Here is a 23,650-nt window from a genome sequence, read left to right as displayed (position 1 = left end):
GCTCCTGAGAGGGAAAAGTTCACTGACAGACAGCCGCGCGCGAAGCAGCTCTTAAATGAGAATCAAGAGAAAGTAGCACGCGGGCGTCCTGACACTCGGCAGCTGCTACCTGGACCCGTCTAACTAAGGCAGGCCTGTTCTGGTGAGTTCTATTAGCATCTGCACGCTTCTGTCTCATTATCACACATCTGCCCACCTTTATTCCAGTGACGCCGCCTCTCATCTGACAGCTCAGGCATTGTCAGGGACTGGATATTGTGGGAGCGGGGTACAGCGGGCGCACGGTGTTCGCTTTTATTTTTTAAAGACTGGAGTACGGTTTGACAGTATCATGCGGCGGAGGTAAAAGAGATAATTAACATATTGGGCAGTTCCTAAACAAAGCTGAGTCTCTGATTCGGAGGGAAACCGCCACTCCTTGACTTGGGTTTTTTCTGGGGCTGGGAGATCAAAGCTGTTGCAGACCTCAGCTCTTTGCCCAGTTCCATAGCAGACAGCCAAATGCCAGAGAGGAGCTTAACTTCTGGGCATTTCAAATTTAAAAAAAAACCTCATGCTTTGATTTTCATCAACTTAGCCATCAACATCCTGACTTTGGGATTTTCTGCAGGACCGTAGCATCTCAGCTGGGTCTGATGCTTCCAAACAGACCTCCTGCTGGCGGAGGAGAGGGTGGGAGTCCCTGCTTGCCCTCAGTTGCCTCCCATCATGGAAACAACAAGCAAATGCAGCTCCATTTGTGTAAAACCATGACCTCACCTAGCAACCTGGACACCAGAAATCTATCCGCTGCACTTGGCCCCCCCAGAACCATGGGGGTGAGGCGGGACATGCCAAAATGTCATATACAAGGGTTTTGGGGTTCTGTGCTCATTTCCAGTTGCCAGAGGTGCTGGCTTTCCCGCTTGCCTGCTGGCCTCTTCCTTGGAGAAAAGGAAGGCCCCTCCGTGTTCGGATATCTTGGGTTCTGAAGGGCTTTGAGAGTTCCTGAGTTGAGTCCTAGAAGAAGACCGAGGTCCCCGGCACAGGAAAGATACAGCATAAAACGTGGTCCCTCTGAAGGGAGCGAAACCCAGCCCTGGGCTTCCCAGACCCTGCTAACACAGAGGAAACAATAGAATTTGGCAGAGAGGACGAAGGATGCCCGTGGAGACTCAGACACCAGAGGACCCCGAATGGGGCCTAAAATGGCCTCCCCGACAAGCCCCGGCCAGCCTAAGAAGCTGGTGTGTGTAGTCGCATTTAGAACCATTTAGGAAACTCCTGGCTTTCCTCCCGGCGCTCATGGCTTTCATCCCTCTGCTATTTCTTTGTTCTCCTGCTCGCTGAGGGTTTGTATGGGTTAATGGAAAAATTACTGCTATTTTGCAACAATGCAATCAAAGTCAGTTCAGCAAACCCTGATAAAGTGAGAATAGCTTATTCAGATTGAGCTGGCAGGCCTGAACTCACAATTGCAAAGTTTGAATACAAAATAAGATATTCCCTTTTTAAAAAAAAGAAGACAGAATCCGTTGTCATTCATGCTAAAAAGGCATTACAGACTGTCGACACTGTACAGAAAAATAGGAGATGTTGACCTTTTTATTATAGACTTTTCTCTACTGTTGCCCTTCTTTCAACTGCACATTGCTCCCCCCGCGCCCCCCGCCCCGCTCTGCACTCACACACACTCTTTTCAGCTGTATGTTATCTCAAATAATTACCCTCGCTTCTGGCTGTCCCTGGTGACTTCTGCTGCTAAAAAAGCTACTCATTGTCGGAGACTGAAGAGGGATTTCAAACCTGCTTCTCGTGGCCGGGCAACGGCTCTTAATTAACCACTCAGGTATTGCGGAAGCTCCCAGCCCAGCCCGCTTCCATATGGCTGGGACATGTCCACAGTGATAATCACGGGAGGAAATATTGTATCAAAAAAGAGCTCACACAACCGAAAGCTTGTGCAAATTATTTTTAATGATTCTTCTCTGGTGAGTCGGCTTATTTGTTATTTCAAGCTGAGAGAGGAATGTGTTTGTCCTTGACCCACATTCTCACAGCACGCGCCCTTGGTGCCCCCCACCCCAGATCTGATGCCGGACATTGTCATCAAGAGGGTACCCCAAGTAGTGAAGCCCCCCAGACGGCCTAGAAAGCTTTTCCCCCCTATGATTTCCATAAGCTTTTGTTTCTATTGGGCGCCTCGCTCTTCTCAAACACATGTACGTACACACACACCGAATTCACAGAATTTCCAACAAGCAAGTGATTTTAAATAACTCAAGGAGTAGCTGTTTGGTGGTACTTCCCATTTTCATGCCTCTTGTATTTCTTGCTTTAAATAACCCGGGGGGAGGGGGCGGCAGGGGGTGGAGGGCTGGCTGCTAGTGAAGGTGGTGAAGTTTATAAATCTAATTAAAAATGAAGTTGCATTTACATTTTAAAACCACCCATCCACCAGCGTACTGTGTCACTAGACATTATGTACGATTTTACTTTGCGACAGAAATCATTACATTTAAAAATTCATTACAGCAAGGTTAGTTAGACACATGATGGATGCAGCTTTAATCCTGCCATATATTATTACAGTTAAAATGTAAATGATGAAAAATATTTTGTGCTTATCAGCATTTATGTAGAAATGTGTTTTACAGTGATATATGGTGTTATATTTCTATTATTGTGATGAAAAGAAAGCAGTACAAAAAGATGAAGTGTTTATTAAAACATGGTTACTTGTGATAACATATTCCTGTTGTACATGACTTTAAACATACTCGCTGAGGGCATTTGTCCAAAACAACTGTGAAAATGTATTTGCTGTGTGAATCGGGCTAAGTTTTTTCTTCTGATTACAGGTCTTTTTAATAGACTAATATTAATTCAAGATCCTGTAGAACGCCGTGAAGTTGGCAGCTCTGTTTCCTTTCTGACGTGGCTAAAAATGCACGTGTGTGTGTGTGTGTGAGTGTGCGTGAGTGTATAGAGACACAGTCTATAGCTATAAAAAGAAGGCTTGCTTGTTTATTTTGTACAGTCATTCAGAGGAAAACGGGCCGCCCAATTGAGTGATGTTTCCAAAGTGATGTCATCAAGGGCACAATAAAATCTTATTAGAGTTGTAATTAACCTAATGGAAAAGTAATATCAAATGTCACTTTCCAATCAGGTAAGCAGAAAAAAAAAACGAAAAGGCCACATTGGCTCCATTTGTGGTTCCATCAGGGCACAGGCATATTTCTGTTGGGACCATGGAAGCTCCGATGAGGCTGGAGAATGCAGACCTCAAATGCGGTGCCGGACGGGAAAGTCACCTCTGAACTCTCCCTTTGCCAAGTTCGCTCACAATGTGGTTCCTGCCTCCTGCTCCCCTCCTCTTTTTTCAGCAGCTCCAGAACAATGGTACATCCAACTACAAAATGAAATAGAACACAAAAAGAAAATAAACCCTCATCAGCAACCAAAAAAAGAGAAAATTTATGACTACACACTATTTAAAGAAAAGGAACAAATGACAATGACGAAAAGCCTTCCTACAGACATTCTCTGCTGTATCTTTCATCATTTAGGACAAAGTACTTAATATGTCACCCAAGTGTCCTAGCGTCCTTTCCCCCAGAACCAGAGTTAGAATATTACAATAAGATTACCCAGGTACTGAGGAATCATATCCATTAAAGGTCCAGGGTACCAGATTCGGTATATAAATTGGAACTCTTCCTCCCATCTCCGGCTGATGACGGATCTTGTAATAGACCTGGAAGTGACCAGACTTGGAAATCAGTCCCACCTTCCGTTTCTTTCATTCAGTGTCCCAAGTGTCCCCGGGGTGAGGGTGACATGGATTTAATACAAATTTCCATCAGGGCCCCTCTTTTTCTTCTTCTTCTAGCATCTGCTTGTAGGAGGATGTCGTTGTGTACATTAGCACTGTAAAGTTTCGCACCCTTCGGGCTGCCTTTGGCACAGGAAGCGAGGACCGGGTGAGCCAAGGATAATAAGGCCTCAGTATTTCCGATCCCAGCCTCTCTCCCGCTCTGCTCCTCAGCTGCCCGCGGTTGTTATCTTTAGGAAGTCCAAGGAGGGGAGAGGGAACGCTTCTCTGGCTCCCATCCTCGTTATAGACGTGAGGCTCCTCCCCGTACACCTTGGGGACATTGTCACAGAGGGGTCACATCCGCTCAGATTCCATAGTGACTGAACCAGCCCGTGACCTACACTGTCCTCCACCTCCTTTTGTCTGCGGCATAACACCCGACTCAGCCGATTTTCTTCAAAGCACAGGTTGTAGGATTTGTAAGAATGTTCTCCCACTCCATTAGGAAGGGGAAAGCCCGCACCCTCTCCAAGGCATGGTCTCTCTCTTCCTTTTTCTTTTTTTCTTTTAAATTTTGGTCTTTTATTTTAAAGAAACTCACACTCACACACACGTGCATGCATGTGCACACATATACGCACACTTTCTCAAGGAAACAGGGAGTCTCAAAACAACTTGCCCAAAGCACACCCCTTCAGTCCATTTTCCCGCCTCAAGAATTTCCCCAGGCCAAGATCCCAGAAGCTGCGGACTGACCTGAGGTTGCCCTGTTAAATGTATTTATTTCTTGGAGCTGAAGAATATTCGCTGAAAGCTGGATTATCACATAGTGGGCCACCAGCAGCTGTTGAAAACCAGGGCATAAACGCTTGTTTGTGTCTTTAATGGCTCACTTAATGATGGAGCAAGTATGTTATTCATAATAAAATGCCGAGGAATAATCTTAATACCCCAATGCATGGCGCTAGAGAATTAAGAAACATCTGCTGTGTCATAAAAGAACATTTTATTTGGGGTCTACATTAAAAACATGATTCCACGGAGTTCTGCTGATTTATATTGTACACAACAAATTATGATGTCTTGAAGTAATTATACTTTACAATTAAATCTACAAGGGCCATGCTTAGAAGAAAAAAAAATCCTGCCCAGTCTTCATCCTTCTAGATCATTTAAGCACATACTGTGGGCTTTCCTCAATATATTTCACCAAAGCACTGTTTAAAATCTCTCTTGGCGTCTGTGCCTCTCTCAGAAGATAACCAAGCTGAACGGTGCTCCTGAAATTACCATTGCAGAATAAAATGGCTATTTGGATTCAAGGGGAAAAGTGTAAAAATAAGTCTTTTCTGCCTGTCTCTTATCTGACTCTAACGCTGTTGTTTATTTTAACACTACTTGAGAGAGAAATATTCAGAACCTGGGACTGGTTAGGGATGAAGAGGATGACTCCAGCCTCACCAGCTTAGTGTGTGTGTGTGTGTGTGTGTGGTGGGGGCAGGGAGGTATGCCCCCAGAGGGAGGCTGGGATAGAGTGGCCCTAGAGATGTCCCTGAAAAGGGGAAGGTGCTGAAGGGACAGGGTGTGGCCAGCCCAATCCCAGCCATCACCCCCGCTACTCCAGATGGCGTCTGTCTCCAACACACCCGCTATCACACCAGGAAGCCATGTGTCACCACCTCCATGCCCAACACCACTCATGAGTCCAGGGACATGTCTATTGCTTCCTGGAGCTGGGTTCTCAGAAAGGCACATGAAGCAAGAGGAAAGATGAGTTATTTTAAAAGCTGGCTGCAGGGCAAGCTGGTTGTCCAAGGGCAGTGGCTCTTGACCCAGGCTGCTCTGGGGAAAGACTTGGGTGATGGAAAGAATACCTGTGCCAGACTCTACCCCAGGGATTCTGGTTTCATTAGTCTGAAGTGCTCTTCCCCTCAACACACACACACACACACACACACACACACACACACATTAGTAATTTTTTAAAAGCTCCCTAGATGATTCTCAGGGTCAAAAACTACTGCTTTAAAGAGATTAGATTTTTTTTAAAAGATGGGTAGCACTTTCGTCCTGAAATACCTCCATGAGCTTTTTTGGTTTCAGAAAGTAAGCCTGCCTGTTGTTGGTGGGGGTGTGAAAGGTTAAACGGTCCTATCACTTTGGAAAACTGTGTAGCGGTTCCTTAAGAATTAAACGTAGAATTACCATATGATCCAGTAGTTCTGCTTCTGGGTATGTACCCCAAACAACTGAAAACAGGGTCCCGAGAAGGCATTTATACACCCACGTTCATAGCAACATTATTCATGATGGCCCAAAGTTGAAAGCAGCCCAGTGCCTATGGATGAGCAGATAAACAAAACGTGGGATACACAAACAATGGAATATTATTCAGCCTTAGAAAGGAAGGAAATGCTGCCACATGCTGCGGCATGGATGAAACTGGAGGACACTATGTGAGTGAAAAAAGCCAGTCACGGAAGGACAAATACTGTGTGATAGCACGTAGATGAGGCTCCTAGAGCAGCGAAATTCATAGAGACAGAAAGTAGAACGATGGTTTCCAGGGCCTGAGGGGGAGGGGGAAGGGAGAGTCAGTGTTTAATGGGGACAGAGTTTCCTTTTGGGGAGATGGAAAAGTTACAGAGATGGGTGGTGTGGTGGTTGCACAACAATGCGAATGTACTTATTGTCACTGAACTGTAGACCTAAAAAGTGGCTAAGACGGTAAATTTGGTTATGTTTATTTTACCACAGTTCTTAAAAATTTTAACGGTGAGGCTGCCTGGGCTGCTCTAGAGAGAATCAACGATGCTGCATAGTGAAGGAACGCAAGCGACGCAAACTGTGTCTCTGCAAAGGCCAGTCAGTGAGTCTTTGAGCCTTCGCCAAACAGCCAGTCTCCGCTGCAGATTCGGAGCCCACCACAGAGGTGCCAAGGCAGCTGAGGACGACACGGAAAGGAATAAGCAGAGCTGGATTCCAATAAGACTTTAGTGATGGACACCAAAATCTGAGTCTCACAGCATTTTCACAAGTCACAAAATACTATTCTTTTGTGATTTTTCAGTCATTTAAAAACTGTCCTTGGCTTGGCAGGCCATACAGAAATAGGCCACGGGCTAGAATTGCCCACAGGCCATCATTTGCTGACCACTGGCCTAGAGTTGACTCCTATAGTGGAGTCTTTCCATCCAGGTCACCCAAGCCAAGTCCCAGGGCCACTGAGACCTGCTCTCCGAGGGTTAACTGTACCACAGTGTGCACATGCCCAGGCTGGGTGTGGGGAGTGTGGACAGAGACCAGATGCGTGGGTCCACACACGTGAGCAAGAGGCCCCTCCCAGGGAGCAAGCTGCAGGACTAACTCTGAGGAGCCGAGAATTCTAAATTCCAAGCGGGCCTTCAGATGGTTGCAAAGTTCCATTTGTCAAGGTAGATGGATAGAATGTTTTCAATATTTTTTTATTTAAAACTTTTAAATGCTTAGACTTCTGGTAAGTGGGCCTCCATTGGTGTCCCAGAACGTCCAAATGTTAAGAGTGGGCCTGCCTCCTGCTATTCTGAAACGTGCAGTAGGGTTTGCTTCTCACAGCGGATGGGGTGATGGCACTTTGGAGGGTGAGGGGAACAGTGCTGAGCCGGGAGAAGGACGCAACAGCAGATGGCCAAGAGAGGCTCCAGCGAGGCACGTGACTTCAGAGTGAGAGAAACAGGGCGCCATCGTCAGGAGTCCTCAGACCTCTCGGTGAGAGCCCGGCCTTTTCTCAGTAGTGGATGCTCAAGCCTTTTTATCTGGATACTGAAGAAAAGGGACTGTTGAAGGATTGGGGCACCCCGAGGGCCACAGGGGGATTCTCCATTCTCAGCATGCCCCATCTGAGTCTCCCCTGTCTGTAGCGCACCAGGCAGCCAGTCTGGTGTAGACACAATCAGAGGCTTCACTCCCCTGCCCCCAGCACCATCACGGACCTCTCCCTGGGCCGGTTCCATCGTTTTCTGCCTAGCTCATCTTTTAATTCTTTAAGTGCAATTAAAGCTTCTGTCCAACCACCTGCCATTGCCCAGATGGAAGCTGGCAACCAAGAGGGAAGAGGCTTCAGTAAAATTGCTCCAGAGACGGGTCGAGGCTGCACAGCGTGAGGTAATGTAGGGACCAGACGCACCCTTTCCCGATTTCGGGGTAATAAAAGCCCCTCCCAGAACCTGGTTCCAGTTCTCACACTGTTTCTCCTACCCGCCAGGAAATGGACAGGAGGGAAAATTTCATGACAAATAAAATGGTGATGAATTCATGAAAACATTTTTATAATATATACGTATTTGGTGAGTCCTTGCACCATCTGAGCATTAATCTGCCGGGAAGCATTTCCTAGAGGGATGGGTTCTCTAAGGCAGGAGTGGAAACATCCCAGCGGCCCCCTTGGTCATCCTGCCACCAGGGCCAGAATGGGGCCATGATGGGATGGGGCCAAGCAGGCCACTGGACGGGTGGCCTTCATACATGCTCATGGAGGAGCATCCACATTCCATCTAAATATTCTGCAGGCATCTGATGGGTTTAATAAAAAACAAAAGGAATCAAGCAGACAGACAAACCTTCCCTGACACTCACGTCCTAGGGAACCCAAAATATACCTCTAACCTGCCCTCGAGGCTGCTGCAACCTGGTACCCACCCTGCATTTCCAGCCTCATCCCACAGGACATCACCACACTCTCTCCTCCAGCTAGACTCATTCACTCCCAGTTTCCCAAGCCAGCCTGGTGTTTTCCAGGCTCCATCCTTTTGTTTACACTGTTCCAAAGACTTAGAATTCTTCTTATTTTCAACTTCACCTTTCAGACCATTTAGGACCCAGCTCAAACACTTGCTTCTCCATCAAGCTAGGAATTTCTCTTCTTCCTTTGTTCGAAGCTCAGATTCAGCACTTTACCGTCTGCCTCGGGTCTTGAAGCTCAGCCAGACAGTCATTCTCCCTGTATGACCTTGGGGACTTGCATGACCTCTTGGAATCTTAGTTTCCTCTTCTGTGAAATAGGAATGTTAATAGACGTGCTAACATCACATGGCTGGTTGTCTGAGGATGCAGTGAGAGGATGCAGCATGCCTGGCTCAGTCAGTGGCCACCATCGTTAGGAGAGTCATATGGGTACCCAGCAGGAATCCTTTGAGACCACAGGTAACTTCCGGGTCAGGACTGAGCCCCTAAAGCACCGTGAGGGTGAGTCACACTGACGGACCCTTAATGACCAGTTCCTCCCTTGAATGCCACCTTACCTTCTTGAATGAGGCTTCCCAGATTATAAAGCACCGGCCTCCCGCTTAAATGACTCCTCTTGCTCCCCAAGAAAGGGCTCTGCCCTGCTGCCTTCCTGTCTGTCCCTCTCCTGTCTTCTCACTCCTGCACTCCAGGTCAGCGTTCCCCAAATCCAGTTATTCTCACACCTCTGCTACGGCTTTTGACAGGCCCCAGTGCATTAGTCGGGTTTAAATTTGTCTGTATTCAACAGCCCCAAAGTAACAATGGTTTTTAAAAAAATACAACGAATGTCTACAGCATTTCCAGGAGTCTGGAAGTCATCAATCCAGGGCATGGCACAGTAATAAAAACCCAGGCCCCCTCTACGTTGTTCCTCTGCCCTGTGTAGCCCATTCCAAAACCATCATGGCTCCTGGAGCTCCAGCAGGAAGTAGGAGGTACCAAAAACAGGGCCACTTCCTTTAAGGACACATCTCAGAAATTGGATATATTACTTCTGCTTGCAATCGGTTGGCCAGAATTTAGTCACATGGCCATATTTAGCTGCAAGGGACTTTATTCTAGGTGGACAAATGTCCAGTGAAAAACTGGGGCTCTCTTTCAGGAGAAGAAAGAGATAGGGATGGTTGAGGACAATGAGAAGTTTCTACACTATTTTGAAATACCTATGCTGTTATTTCTCTTACTTTAAGCATAGTATAAGTTTATCAAAGTAATATAGGCATGTAATTGAAATAGTCAAATAATGGTAAAAGGTCTATAATGAAAACATTTTTTGCTATTTACCCCATTCCACCTCTCCAGAAGCATCACTTTTAATTCTTTTAGGGGTTTCTTCAGGTGTTAACCTCCACATTTCTAACAGATAATATGATGATACTGCTATCTCTTGATTCATTAATTTTAGGCTTTTTATACTGCCTTTCTATTTTGGTAAATAAGGATTTGGCTTTCTTTCTCTCAAACACACACATGCCCCTGCCCTGCCCTCTCTCCCTCACATCTTCTCAACAGGATCATATAAAATTTCCCAGGTAAAGCAGTATCCCATGTTTTCATTATTATTACTGTTATTATTTTGTGTGTGTCTGTGTGAGGAAGAGTGTCGCTGAGCTAACATCTGTGCCAATCTTTGTCTATTTTTTGTATGTGGGCCACTGCCACAGCGTGGCTCAATGAGTGGTATATAGGTCTGCAGCAGGATCCGAACCGTCAAACCCCAAGCCACTTAAGCAGAGTGTGCGAATCCAACCACTAAGCCACAGGACTGACCCCCAATGTCTTCATTATTTTGACAATACCAATATCCTTCACTGCTAAGTCTAGCGGAGTGTCATAATTACGCTTCTCTTTTGGAAAATGTATCTTTTCTTAGAACGTCTGTTTCACTCTTTCATTTTCTTAGTTTTTTAAAAAATTTCTATTTAAATTTCTTCCCATTTCCTCCAATAGCTTCTTAATAGAATCATCCATGTGTGAATATATCAGATCATCTATTGGTTTAATTTTTTTCTCCTAGAGACCCTCCTCCTGGACCCCTCTGTCCCCCTGCTCCCCTCTGGACCACTTGCCCTTTAGGACTGATGTACGGCTGTTAATATTACCTTATCCTGGAATTCTCTTTGCTTTTTTCAAGTGTTAGATTTGTTTCCTGGATCCAGAATTTCCTTCTTTGATGAAGCACACCCTCTAATCACTTCCTGGGGAAGGGTCCCTGGGAGGTAAGTGTTCTGTCTGTGAGACGTCTTGATTCTACCCCAACACTTGATATTTTGGCTGGATATAAAATTCTAGGTTGTAAACGCATCATCATTCAGTGTGTTAAAGACTGTAGCTTCTCTCTCCCAGTGTTAACAATCCAATTCTGTCATTCCTCCCAGTCCTTTCTGTGTCACATGATGTCTTGTTTTCTCTCAAAAAGTTTTTGGGTCCTCTGTCTTTGGTGTTCTGGAATACCATGCTGACAAGCCTTAGGGGAGCCTCTTAAAATTCACTGTGCTCAACTCTGAGTGGGTCTTCTCAACCCACATGAGAAAACTCTTGTCCTTCAGTTCCGGAATTCGTCCTTATGTTATTTCCGGATAAATTTCATTCCTCCATTTTATGTTTTCCCTATTCTTTCTTTCTAGAAGGTTGGCTAGTCAGATATCAGACTTCACAGCCAGATCTTATAACTTTTAAAATATTTTCTTTCTATCTTTTAGTCTTTTTGTTTATTTACTGAGGTAATTTCTTCAACCATACCTCTAATCCTTAAATTTCATTTATTATTTCTTCAACCCTACTTTGAGTTCATAGAGTTCTTTCTTGTTTGTTCTTTGATTGAAACTTAAAAGCAATAGTAACCTGTTCTTGCTCCATGCATGCAAGACATTTTCATCTCTCTGTGAATATTAATTATAATATTGTGGCATTTTCTCTTATTCCTTGCATTATCTCTATTTCAAAATTTCTTCACTTCTGATTTCTTGTTTGGTCTCTGTCTTTCTTAGTGGAGGTTTTCTTTTAAAATCGGTGAATCCTTTGCAGCCAGTTTATACTTAGGAATGCAACACCCTCAAAATAATTGACTGGAGGTTCCATTTACCTGAGAGACCTTGTTGACTGATGGGTAATCAGATGGAAAAACAGCTTTTTAGTGTGTTCCTTAGTATTTTCTCTGATTCCAGGTTCTCCAGAAAGGGATTGTCCACCTCTTCACCTCCAACTTATGGGTTATCAGCCCAATGGTGCATTCTGGGAGCTAGGCAAAGAAAGTGCATGGCAGGTGGGAGCCCACTGTTCGGGCACAAAGGCTTTCACTTAATCCACATATTTTTACTGCAGCACCTCATCTTCATTCTAACTCGGTTCTCTCTTCTCCATCAACCTCTCTATCTGCTTTCCATTTTAACATATTATGGTTAGGCATCACAGATGGCTTCTAGCTTCAGTAGAGGTGGAGACTACTTGGTTTCTCATTCCGCTCGATATTTGGAAGTGATTCTTAAAAAGAGAAGGGAGAAGAAAAACACTCTGTCATCCTAATTCTGGAAAGTCCTATGATATTGTTTAATTTGTCTTTAAATTGTTTAATATTTGTCTTTAAATTTGATTCATTCTTTTCACTTAACTAGGTTCCTTCAAAAAGGGAATTGTATACCACTACTGCAAAATGGTAAACTGGAAAGAAACTATGAAAATAAAGAGAGAACAAATGAAATAACACTATCAATTCTAGCCAGCTATTATTGCTTGCTCAAGATTCGGGGCTTGAGGTCTGCTCTCTCTTTGTTAAAAAGACAGGCTAGCAAGTATTCTAAAGATGTTACTAACAGAAAGACATGCCAATTAGAAAGACATATTAATACCAAATGGTAACCAAACAGACCAGAAAAATACTCTGAAATGGGAATAACTGACCCAACCTGTAATTCAAGGTTGTCCCTTGAACATCACCTCCCTGTACCCCTTACCACCTCCCAGCGGATCTTTGCATAACTGGCTTCTTGTCGTTGTTCAGGTTTCAGCTCAAACTTCTTCTCGGAGTCTTCCCTGACCACTCCCACTAACGTAAACGCTGGTCTTATCTCACTACTCTGCTTTATTTAATTCATTAGCACTTACTTCATTTCAAATGACTCTGTTTACTTGTTCATATTCCATCCCTTCCACACCCTTGCTGGAATGTAAGTTTCACAAGAGCAGAGACTCTGTCTGTTCCATTCACCCAATATATCCATTCCTAAAATAAAGATTGACACATAGTAGATGCTCAATAAACATCAGTGAATGAACGAATGCATGAATGAAAAGAATAAGAATTAATTTGCTATCAGTTTCAGCCTCTTGCATATTCCCAGCCGCCAGCAGTCTTATTCTCTCTTTCTCTGCTTCTCTCTTCTCTTCTCTCAGTCTTCCCCTCTGTCCTCAGGTTTCAACCGCTAGGCTCACTCCCACGTGATGGGAAGAAAAGGAATTCTTAAATGGTGGCTGAAATCGAGCTGAATGTACTGACAGCCCTCACACCACAGCGCAACATCCCTCCTGAGGGCGGGCATCTCACAATGGCAGATGCTGGTCAATTAGGCAGAAATACTTTCATCTTAAAAAAGAGAGAAAAAAGGGATTTAAAGACCCAAAGGTATTTTTGGCTGACATAAGGTGTAATTAATTTCTTCACGAGACAAAATGGACAGAAAATGAACGCCATTAAGACCTGAGCTTTTATGCTGCCAAACCAACAAATTGATTCAGGGAAAACAGCAAACTGTGTCAGCTTTATTTTTCCCTCAGTTTTCATTTTATTTAAATGGTATTAACAGTGAAAAGTAGACAGAGAGTTTACATAAAATCTTTGATTTCCATTAGTCTTATAAAATGGGACGATCTAGCTGCATTGGGCCAGCATTCCCAGATGCAATCATCATGGGAGCTGCGTAGCATCCACCCCTTTGGGTGGGGCCTGGATCTCCAGTTAGTCGCCATCTTCACTGGCCTGCATCGTGCATCGTGCTGGCCCTCACAAGCACTTGAGTTTGTGAGCCCTGAAGATGGAACCACTTAAGTTCCATCTCATTCCATCTCCTAGGTCTTACTCCTCTCTGCATCACCTACAAAACTGAGCTGAGTACCAGGCACACAGCAGGTGCTCAATAAATAACTACAAAATAGTTGGATAAAGTTCCTTGTATTTTCCCACTTTGTAACTAATCTATTGCCTTTTATACATTGGGACCTTTAGGAAAATTTCAAGTTTCTCAGCATAAGGGGTTCTCCTTAATCAATAAGACATTTCCCTAAACTTGTTTACAGACATCTTCTTCAAGAAATGAAATAGTCATTATTAAAAAAGAAATTTAAACAATTACTCTATTTCCATCACCAGACTGGCCAACGCTTCACTGCATAGGATGGCATTTCCACAGCAGAAAGAACTTCCTTTCCTCCATGATGAACAAACATGCGATCTTCTTTAAAATAAGGTACGTGTCTGTGCTCACCCGTAAACCAAATCCCCAGATCACGCTGCGCCTGGATCAGAGGCTCTCCCAGGTAATGAAGAGAGAGGCCCAACAATGGCGTTTCCGCGGTGACCGCAGGTGGCTCTGGGTTCTGTGTGTGCTCTCTCCACACTGGCCAACGCCTCTCTGAATGAGCGAGTAAAGGTCGTCCGGACTTGAAGAGGTGGGTGAGGCGGAAGGCCAGCGGGCGACTGCAGGACTTTTTGAACAGTAGCCCGTGAGAAAGCAAGCACCGTGAGAAAGCAAGCACCGTCTTTCTCCAGTAGAATGTGTTCCAGTGATTGAGATAGTGTGCAAATTTATTTCAGGTAAGAACACTGACTTGGCAAACAGCAGGGAGGGTCAGAGTTCTGTCTTTAGCTAAGCGCCTCCTTATGGAGGTGAATTTGCTGACTGTTTGCCTGAATATTGAGCTGGCATCAGGGGCCGGGGGCTTGCGTCTACCTTGCGATTGTAGTATGTGGAATAAGGCATAACAATTAAACCAGTGATAGCCGAGAAAGTTTTCTGCGTGATTGACTCTTTTATATATAAATGAGTCAGTTCAAAGTAATTCAGCAACGGTCTCCCTCACTCATTTGCCTTTTTGAGTGGGAGGGAAAAGGATGTGGTTATGATATACCAGGAATTGCACATAACCCAAAGCCCAAGTTATCTATGCCAAAAAATGTACTGAGTAATCGTTCCCAATGTACTATTATTAGTCTTGATCTGTTCCAGTACTATGAGATTCACTTCTCTGCCAAATTTTTTAAGGTTAGTCAAAACCCAGGTTCAGCCATGAGAGCATGACATGCACGTATATCTTACCAGAAAGCAAAACGTTTAAAACCACTGTTCTGTTTCATGGTGGCACAGTATTTGCCAGTTATCATTTTTGACATTATCCATTTTGTTATGTCCCTAGGTAAGAATCCATGCCATAAATTCCTCCAAGAGTTTAGGGCCAGGAAAAACGTTTCTCTCCTGATCTGGCTCTTTTTGATCAGATCAGGAGATACACTACAAGTTCATCTTCTTGGCTTTTTTACTTTGTCTGCCAGTAAGCTTGGAGTTTCCAATTTAATGTCACCTTATAGTTGACTGTACGGAATGGACTCTAAATCATGAGCCCAAACATCTGGCTTCTAGCCCTGGTTCTATCACTTACAAGTTGCATGTGCCTTGAAAAATTTACTTAACCTATCTGAGCCTCAGTTTCCCTATCTGTCAAATGATTGTAATAACATGTCCCAACACAGGGTTTGACAGACATTCTAGGCTGCTCCTTCACTTTTTGTCCTGATAGCAGAAGGCTGTTTGGGTTCCCAATGGCAATGTGCTTAGGGAACGTGGACCCAACTCTAGTGAATGAGTCATCATTGGTCAAAGCCAAATATGATAATCCCATTCTCCGTTGCCTGTGATTGCTTTAGAGATGAATGTGTGACCCAGTTACGGTAAATGAGTTATAATGAGAAGTCTGCAGAGAAGCCCGGGAAAAGACTTCCTCCGTGAGATGTGAGTAAGGAGAAAATCAACCTCGTCCCATGCCCCCAAGCCTTCCTTCTTTTGGATAAGATTTTTAAGAAAGGGGATGTGAAAGCTGGAGCTGGGGCAGCCATCTTGGAGCCATAAGGGAAAGCCAAAAGATTTACAGGGAAAGCAAGCCTGAAATCAAGGAACTGCTAAACACCCACCCCTGGAAACCTCTGGGCTTCTTGCTATGCAGGACAACAAATGTCCTAAACTTTCAGGGCCAGCCCGGTGGTGTAGTGGTTAAATTCATGTGCTCCACTTTAGCAGCCCAGGGTTTGCCAGTTGGGATCCTGGGTGTGGACCTATGCACCACTCATCAGGCCATGCTTAGGCAGCATCCCACATACGAAATAGAGGAAGACTGGCACAGCTGTTAGGTCAGTGACAATCTTCCTCAAGCAAAAAGAGGAAGATTGGCAACAGATGTTAGCTCAGGGCCAATCTTCCTCACCAAAACCAAAAAAGTCCTAAACTTTTAAGCCATTAATAGTTGAGCAATCCACTTCTTGCTGTCAAAAGTATCTTAACTGTTAGATACTCTGGATAACTGTACATCAAAACACTTTGAAAAACTATAAAACACTATGCTAATTATTATGTTTATTCCCAGTCCATCTATTTCTCCTTTTGTTTCAAAGCTTCTTGACCCCTAACTTTTTATCTCTATTTTTCCTACACAGTTTTAAGTGATTTTATGAAGATGAGCTCTAGCAGTTATTATAATTGCTGTTGTGTTGCTGTTGGTGTTATATAGCATAGCTACTATGCATTGACTATTTACTATGAGCTTAGTATCGTGCTAACTGCTTTATGTACACTGTCTCATTCAATCAACACAAGAACCGTATGAGGGAGACATTATAATTATCTCCACTTGTAGATGAGTAAACTGAAACTCAGAGAGGTGCAGGAACTTGCCCAAGGTCACACAACCAGCAAGCAGCAAAGCTCCAGTCTGAATGGCATTAGCATTGTACACTCAACTGAATTCCCAAATACTACTCACTTGGGAAGTGTAAATGACCGATCAATCTATCAGTAAGGAACATATACATTGGCCCCAAGCCTTTTCTGGATCCCAAACCTAAGTGTGCTTTGCCCTGGGACTTTAAGAAGGCTCAGCCTGTCCACGTTTGTACTTTCGCCGTGTCAAACACTAGAAATCCTTACCACAGTCTTTCCACCGTTAAAACTCGACTGCTGACTGAGCAAGTCAGGTAGAACTATGAGACAGGAAGGGAGAAAGCCAGACTTCTTCAACAGGACAAAGAAAAAAAGAGGAAAAAAGGCAAATCCAGTTCGCCTTTTCCTCACAAGCCCCAAACATTACAATACGGATCTCAGAAACGGTTACGGTCAGCTAGCACTGAACAAAATTCGCACTCGGCCCACGTCACAATGGTGGTTCTTGTGCACCGCGGAGGATCCAGCCCGGTGTAGAGAGTTGTTGAGAAACATCAATTAGCTCAAATACCTACTGACTTGCCAAGAAACCCTTCTCATAAGCAGGATGACACGGGCGTGCTCAGGAAGGCGCTGAGAGAGGTCTTCCACCAGGCCCATCGCATTGAGAAATCCCTCCCCAAAGAAACGCTCACTCTTCTGCGTGTCAGACGCCATTTCAACAGAAGAAAAGGCAAAAGTGGGAACCACATTGAGCGATTTTGAAGTTGTCTGCTGCACCAAGATCACGTTCTCTTCTTAAAAGATGCTGTCACTCAGTTTGTCAACAATTGTCCTCAAGCTGAATCACCAGCCTCGAAGAAATGTGAAGACGGAGACAGGGGCGGGGGTAGGTGGGGCGTGGAGATTCAGAAGTTCCAAGCAGAGGCGATGGGGAGTCTCCCATGTCTAAAACTAACGTCAGGCAGAGGGCAACTCAGGCCCGAAGCGCTCACTGGTCAAGTGTCAAGAGAGCTTAAAAGCAGAAAGGAGACCGGTGGCTTCTTGAAACAGGGCTGAGGAGAGTGTGGCCAGGAGCTTGTACTGACGACATAATGAAGCCTTCCCAGACTGCAAGGGAGACAAGCGGGTTGCCCACAGGGGAGAAGTGCCAGTAGCTGCCCTTGTCCCAGGCAATAGTGCTGGCATGCGGGGTCTTCTCCAAAATGGTTTGTACAATCCAGAATGCTGGCAGAACCTTGTGCGGGGGCTGGGAAAGTAAGATGGCTCTGGACAGCTTGAAGGGAAACACTCTTAAATGTGTCCCAAAGTAGCACTGTCCCCCTGTTTTCTCTTACCAGGGATCTGTTTGTCCAGCCAACATCATTTTGTGAACAGGTCCTTCTTATTTTGAGATGACAAGCCCCTGCCCTGGTCCCCTGGTGCACCCAGCCTTTTGCGCAAGGCCCACACCAATCCTTTGCATTTCTGCCACATCCAAGAACTGGAAGAGGATGGTCTGGCAGGGCCACCTTCCACCCAGGTTGGCCATTCGATGCCCTGGTTGTGAGGGACATCACAGGGCACCGTGGGGCACCAGGACCCAGAGTGTTCCAAGTCGCTTCCGTTCCCCCCATTCGGGTTGGGCGAAGGAGCTCCTGTGCGTAATTCACAGAGTGCCTATACTCCGAGGTGTTGCACAATCCCATTACCATTAATTTTTGCATATTTAACCACAGTTTTTAATTAGATGGTATTTTATTATTCATGCACATAATTTGAGTCCAAGTCAGGCTGCTCTCTTGGAGGAAAGAAAAAAAAAGGTGGGGGGGGTATTCTTCTGAATTGAACGTCGGTGTTGGCGTTCCTTCTCAACTGGCGAGCGAGCATGGCAGACTGTGAGTCTGTAATGGTTCTCTTTTAATTTTGCTAATAGCTATCATGTTATGTACCTTTATAAATTTGTTAAATCCGGAGTGCTGGGAGCTGTCTCTGTATGCGGTAACTGTAAATAGTTTGCTCTGTTTGGTTTGCACATACAAACTGTTTGCTCAGTCTCCTTGATGTATTATTAAAATGGGTAATGGGCCCCTGGGAAACCATCTAGTTATATGCCTTCATTTGCAGAATAAACCATGCGTTGTTTTCATCTTTTCTCATGATTGTTAATGGCACTGATGATGAGATGGGTGGATTTTTTTCTCCCCTAGCCTTTATCAGCACTGTTTTATTATGCAGGCAAAATGGCCAGGCTGCTGATTTTGTCTAAGGTTTTCAATTAGTCATTTGACTGAACACATCTGTGCTGGCATCCGCCCAGAGCCGGACCGCAGCCATTACCCGTTTTCACCTGCTGAACCGTGGCCATCAACGCGGATGGGAATAAACCTAAATTGGCCTTTTAGATATGGTTGAAAAGTTGTAATGTTGCAATGTTTTATGGCAAAGTCAGGAAGGTGTGAACTTTTCCGCCTTAAAGCTGAAGAAGCTGCCACGATATTGCCCTCCGCTCAAAGGACTCACGTAGAGGTTGGTTATTAACATCTGTTTGCGCTCTGCAGCCCCGATGACTTAATCGGCTGATGTTAAGTAGATGAGGTTATATTTGTCCTGCAGCTGGGAATGGTCGAGTTTAATTGTGTTGGTAAACAGAGCCCGGTGGCTTCTTTGGGATCCCAGCAGATGCCCTGGAATCCTTCCGCAGCAGTTTAGAACCTGACTGCTGCCTCTTCCACTGAAATGAAAATTGCTTCACGGCAGAGCAGAGGCCCCGGTGCCGGCACTGGAGGAGCGGGATTTCTTTAATACTTCAGAGAATCTATCATTTATCGTGGAGGAGGAAACCTGGGCAAGTTTCTGTAAAATAAATGCAATCTCTTCACCGCTAAGTCCTCATATGTTTTATGAGACAAATTGTTAATTGCTAAATTTCGAGGACCCCCCCCCCCTCGACCTTGGCTGGTCCTCAGGACCCCCGGGGGCAGTAAGCTAGGCGGCAGAGAGTAGTAGCCACGTCCCTGAAGAAGAGCTGGCGCTGGGATACTGGCGTGCACGGTTTGCGGAGGGAGCAGCGTTTCTGTTGAATCCAACCGGTCCACTGGGGACTGGAATAAAAACATTCTCCTCACTGTGGGAAAATCCTGAACAACATTTCAGACTCTCAGGATGACAAAAGATATTGGCATTGCAGCCAGAATGGAAGTGCCCCGTGACACCATCTCTGCCCCCAAAGGATTAAGCTTTTGTTAGTTTCACCGTGGCCGTGTGAATGTGTGGCCACCATATTTACCCCTAATAAGCATCGATGCCGCTGTTCTGAACCCTTAAGACTCTGTATCTTTATTGCCCCTTCCTCTCTATCAGAGGCCACCACCAATCGTTTCTCTAGCCATTTTCCTGACTACAAGATGAGCTTCTCTAGTTTGTAAGTAAGGATCAAATCTTTGACAATTCATACATGCCAAGTTCATTTCTCTGAGCTTTAGTCATTGTATTTGTTGTTTGTTTTTACTTTTCCAGTTAATACCTGAGACAGACCCAAGGCATAGGCAATCATCATCATCACTGTCGTCATCATCATCATCATCATCATCATTGTCATCGTCATCATCGTCGTCATCATCGTCTCACCCCATCTCACATTTAGGGAGGCTCTGCAGCATCACTATGCCACAAACACTCGTGACAGACACCATTCTAGGAGATTCGCATGAACAAGGTGGTACTAGGACCACTCCCATTTCATAGACGAGGAAACTAAGGCACAAAGATATTGAGAAAGTTGCCGAAGATCACACTGTGAGTCATGGAAGGAGCCAAGATTCATGATCGGCAGTCTGGGCCAGAACCTGTGTTTCTAACCATTAGGCGACACCACCTCTTTAGCATGGCTTGGTTTCTCAGCCACGGGTTTGAAATAGTAAGCTGAGATCTTTCTGGAGGGGTTCCATGGGTTGGAACCTTCTTTTTTCGCCTGTACTCCTTACTGGTAGATATTTAGGTTGTTTCCAGTTTTCCCAGTGTTGTGATAACATCTTTTTTGATCTCCTTGGGCACACGTAGACGTATTTAGAAGTAGATTTGCCCAATCATAGGTCACACACACTTGAAATGTTACTAGATTTTGCCAAATTGCCCCCCAAGGTGGTTGAGCCAATTCCCGTATCTCCTAGCAGCATATGGAAGAAGCTCTTTCCCCACACATTGGCCGACATTTTGATATTATCACACTGTAAGTTTTGCCAATCCAAATGCATTTTTCTGAGTTGAGATTTTCAGCTGTGTGTGAAGTTAAACCTTTGGACTTGCTATTTGTGAAGTTAAGCCTTCTGTCACTCAGGCATACCCTCTCACTCTCACTGCGTCACCCCAAAAATAAAGATGTCCTATGTTCTTTAAAATACAAGTCAAAACACAAGATCTTTTCCCCTCTGGCTAAATCCAGTCTCAGAATAACTAGGTGTAAGGCAGCATTTGTCAGCCTCAAAACTGCAGTGACAGCGTGTGGGGTTGGGAAGCAGTGTAACATCTGAGCGAGCACCCTCTGGAATTAGACCACCTGGCTCACAGCGTGGCTCACCGCGTGGCTCACCACTTCCTAGCCGCAAGACCTTGGTAAGTGACGCTCCCTGTGTCTCAGTGTTCTCGTCTGTAAAATGGGAATGCTTGTGACATCAGCCTCATAACGTTGCTGCAAAGACTAACGTTCACATACAATATGCACAGCACTTAGAAAAGTGTCTGGGGGCCGGCCCCTGGCTGAGTGGTTAAGTTCGCTCACTCTGCTTCGGCAGCCCAGGGTTTCACCTGTTCAGATCCTGGGCGCGGACATGGCACCGCTCATCAGGCCATGCTGAGGCGGCGTCCCACACAGCACAGCCAGAGGCACTCACAACTAGAATATACAACCATGTACTGGGGGGCTTTGGGGAGAAGAAGAGGGGAAAAAACGATTGGCAACAGATGTTAGCTGAGGGCCGATCTTTAAAAAAAAGAAAGAAAACTGTCTGGTTCATAGTAAGTGTTGTTTTGGCCATTGTAACCTCTGTACAACAACTGGACCTAATAGGCTGGTGGGCAGAGAATGTATTTCTATTGCTTATTTTAGATTTTTTAAAAACAACCTTTTTAAAGATTATAGCATTTGAAATGGTGGGAATGGTTATGATTATTGAGCCTGACCCTTTCCAATAGCCACAAGCAACTGGCCAGCAAGGGCCAGGCCTTCTTCCAATCCCCAGCACGCAGCCCAGTGCTTCGCACCTAGGGGTGCTCGGTAAATGATAGCTAGATGGATGGACACACAAACAGACACACCGTGGCTCGTTGGCCTCAGTAGGCAAAATTTGTACTTGTTCAAACTGCAAATGCCCAGGCCCCGAGCTCGACTCACCAGATCAGAATCTCTGGGGTGGAGCCCTGGAATCTGCACTTTGAGCTGCTTCCCTCGTGCTATTGGGCCTACTAAAGCTTGGGGTGGGAGACTGGTGACAATCCTGGTTCTAGAGAAAACTATCTCCAGCACCTGGCACACCTCCTTACACATAGTTGATATGCGATACATATCGTTGATTGAATCACTTGATCATCTCAGATGGTAGTTACAGGACTTTCCTACTCACAGGGCCCCAGGGACCCTTCCGGCCACCATTCTTGTGGTGTGGACCTCAGAGCCCACACCCCAGTGCCACCAGGGCTCACAAGAGGAGGAGACCAAGGTCCCCTGTGGCAATCCTACTTCTCCTATCCCTCTGCCAGCCAGCCTCAGGCCATCTGCTGTCACCCAACCCTCTGCAATGACCTCCTGCAAATACCTAGGCCCTCCAAATTTCACAGACACCATTAAGCACACTGGAGGGCACATTATTTCAAGCCCAAGGTCAAGCTCGCCTCAGCAGTTGCCCCATCTCCCTCCAGGCCTCCCCAGCCCTCTTAGGTGGCAGACAATGGCCTGCATGGACCTCACAGTCTGGTGGCTCCTCCTGCCTCGCCCACATCCTCCCTCTGACCACCACTTTCTCCCTGGACTGAAGGACCTCTGATGTCTGGCTTGATTTTCGCCACTGATGTAACTCCTGTCTCCTTCTCCAAGCCCAGCCCGCACCAACCAGTTCCCAGACCATGCCTTATCCGGGGATTTTGAGCTCCCAAGAACTGAGTCCCAGTGTAGGTCATTCCAAGGAGAGGAGCACATCCCTCAGAACTACAAAGTGTTCAATACTCACTTGGGATGGATGGAAACATTGGCTAAGCTGTATTAATTTTTTTGAAATCACTATTTTGCTTAATAAAAGTTATTTCCACTGTTGGGGGCTGGCCCCGTGGCCGAGTGGTTAAGTTCGCGCGCTCCGCTGCAGGCGGCCCAGTGTTTCGTTAGTTCGAACCCTGGGCGCGGACATGGCGCTGCTCATCAGACCACGCTGAGGCAGCGTCCCACATGCCACAACTAGAAGAACCCACAACGAAGAATACACATCTATGTACCGGGGGGCTTTGAGGAGAAAAAGGAAATAATAAAATCTTTAAAAAAAAAAAAAAAGTTATTTCCACTGTTGGAACAAGCAGTCATCTCTTGAAGCTGCTTTTACAATATTGAGGATTTCTGGACTGTGTTCAAATGAATATCGAATGGCGGTTTTCCATGATAGCTGGTGTTTGTGGAGCCCAGGCAGAGTGGGGAGCATTGTATGCATATTTACTCCACTGGATCGTCACCAAAACCCCAGAGAGTTGATACTAATACCACACCCATTTTCTAGAGGAGGAAACTAAGCCAGAGAAAGATGCAAAGATTGCTCGGAGTCAGATAGCTAATAGGGAGCAGGACTGGATTCGAACCCAGGACGTCTGGCTCCACTCACCAGAGGTGACAGCGGAAGCCCCAGCAGTCGGCCCCCTTGCCTGCCTTTCATTCCCTTCTTTACCAAGTAAACTTGCCCAGAGGAGCAGAGACACAAACAGGGCTGTCCTTGTTGGGAAGGGAGGCCAGACCCGTTGGACTGGCCAGAGCTGAAAACTTCCCTGGTCAGCCCCCACAGTGACAGTGACAACGGTGACGGCAGAAGGCCTGCAGCAGCCCCTTCCTCCCGGCTTGGTCTGTGTTGCGGCTCCCCACGAGGCCCCGAGCGCTGAGGCTGTCACCGCCTCCCCACTGAGGACCCGCGCTGGCCGCCACCTCAGCGCGATG

General features: G+C 45.6%; 2 long non-coding RNA genes across 4 annotated transcripts in view; one reads left to right on the top strand and one right to left on the bottom strand.

The window, feature by feature from the left end:
* Window positions 1-6,525: 6,525 nt before the first annotated feature.
* LOC111772754 (uncharacterized) lies at window positions 6,526-14,181 on the bottom strand. Of its 2 annotated transcripts, XR_011436855.1 has the most exons (4): window positions 14,044-14,181; window positions 12,668-12,785; window positions 10,666-12,046; window positions 6,526-7,600 (listed from the first exon to the last, which is right to left on the bottom strand). It is a non-coding gene; the product is annotated as an uncharacterized lncRNA (long non-coding RNA). The 2 variants fall into 2 exon arrangements; XR_002806763.2 differs by lacking the exon at window positions 6,526-7,600 and having other exon boundaries at window positions 10,546-12,046; window positions 13,912-14,163.
* The window catches only part of LOC138923359 (uncharacterized), a 34,748-nt gene continuing 25,203 nt past the window's right edge, over window positions 14,106-23,650 (top strand). The window contains exons 1-3 of one of the 2 annotated variants that reach the window (XR_011436857.1): window positions 14,106-14,372; window positions 19,984-21,078; window positions 22,381-23,002. This is a non-coding gene — a long non-coding RNA (uncharacterized lncRNA). Of the gene's footprint in view, window positions 14,373-19,983; window positions 21,079-22,380; window positions 23,003-23,650 lie in introns of those variants that run through there. The other variant, XR_011436856.1, reaches the window with a different exon arrangement.

The sequence above is a fragment of the Equus caballus genome, chromosome 3 (assembly GCF_041296265.1).
Source record: "Equus caballus isolate H_3958 breed thoroughbred chromosome 3, TB-T2T, whole genome shotgun sequence".
NCBI lineage: Eukaryota > Metazoa > Chordata > Mammalia > Perissodactyla > Equidae > Equus > Equus caballus.
Note: the sequence above shows the minus strand (reverse complement) of the source record. Positions and strands in the feature narration are given on the sequence as shown.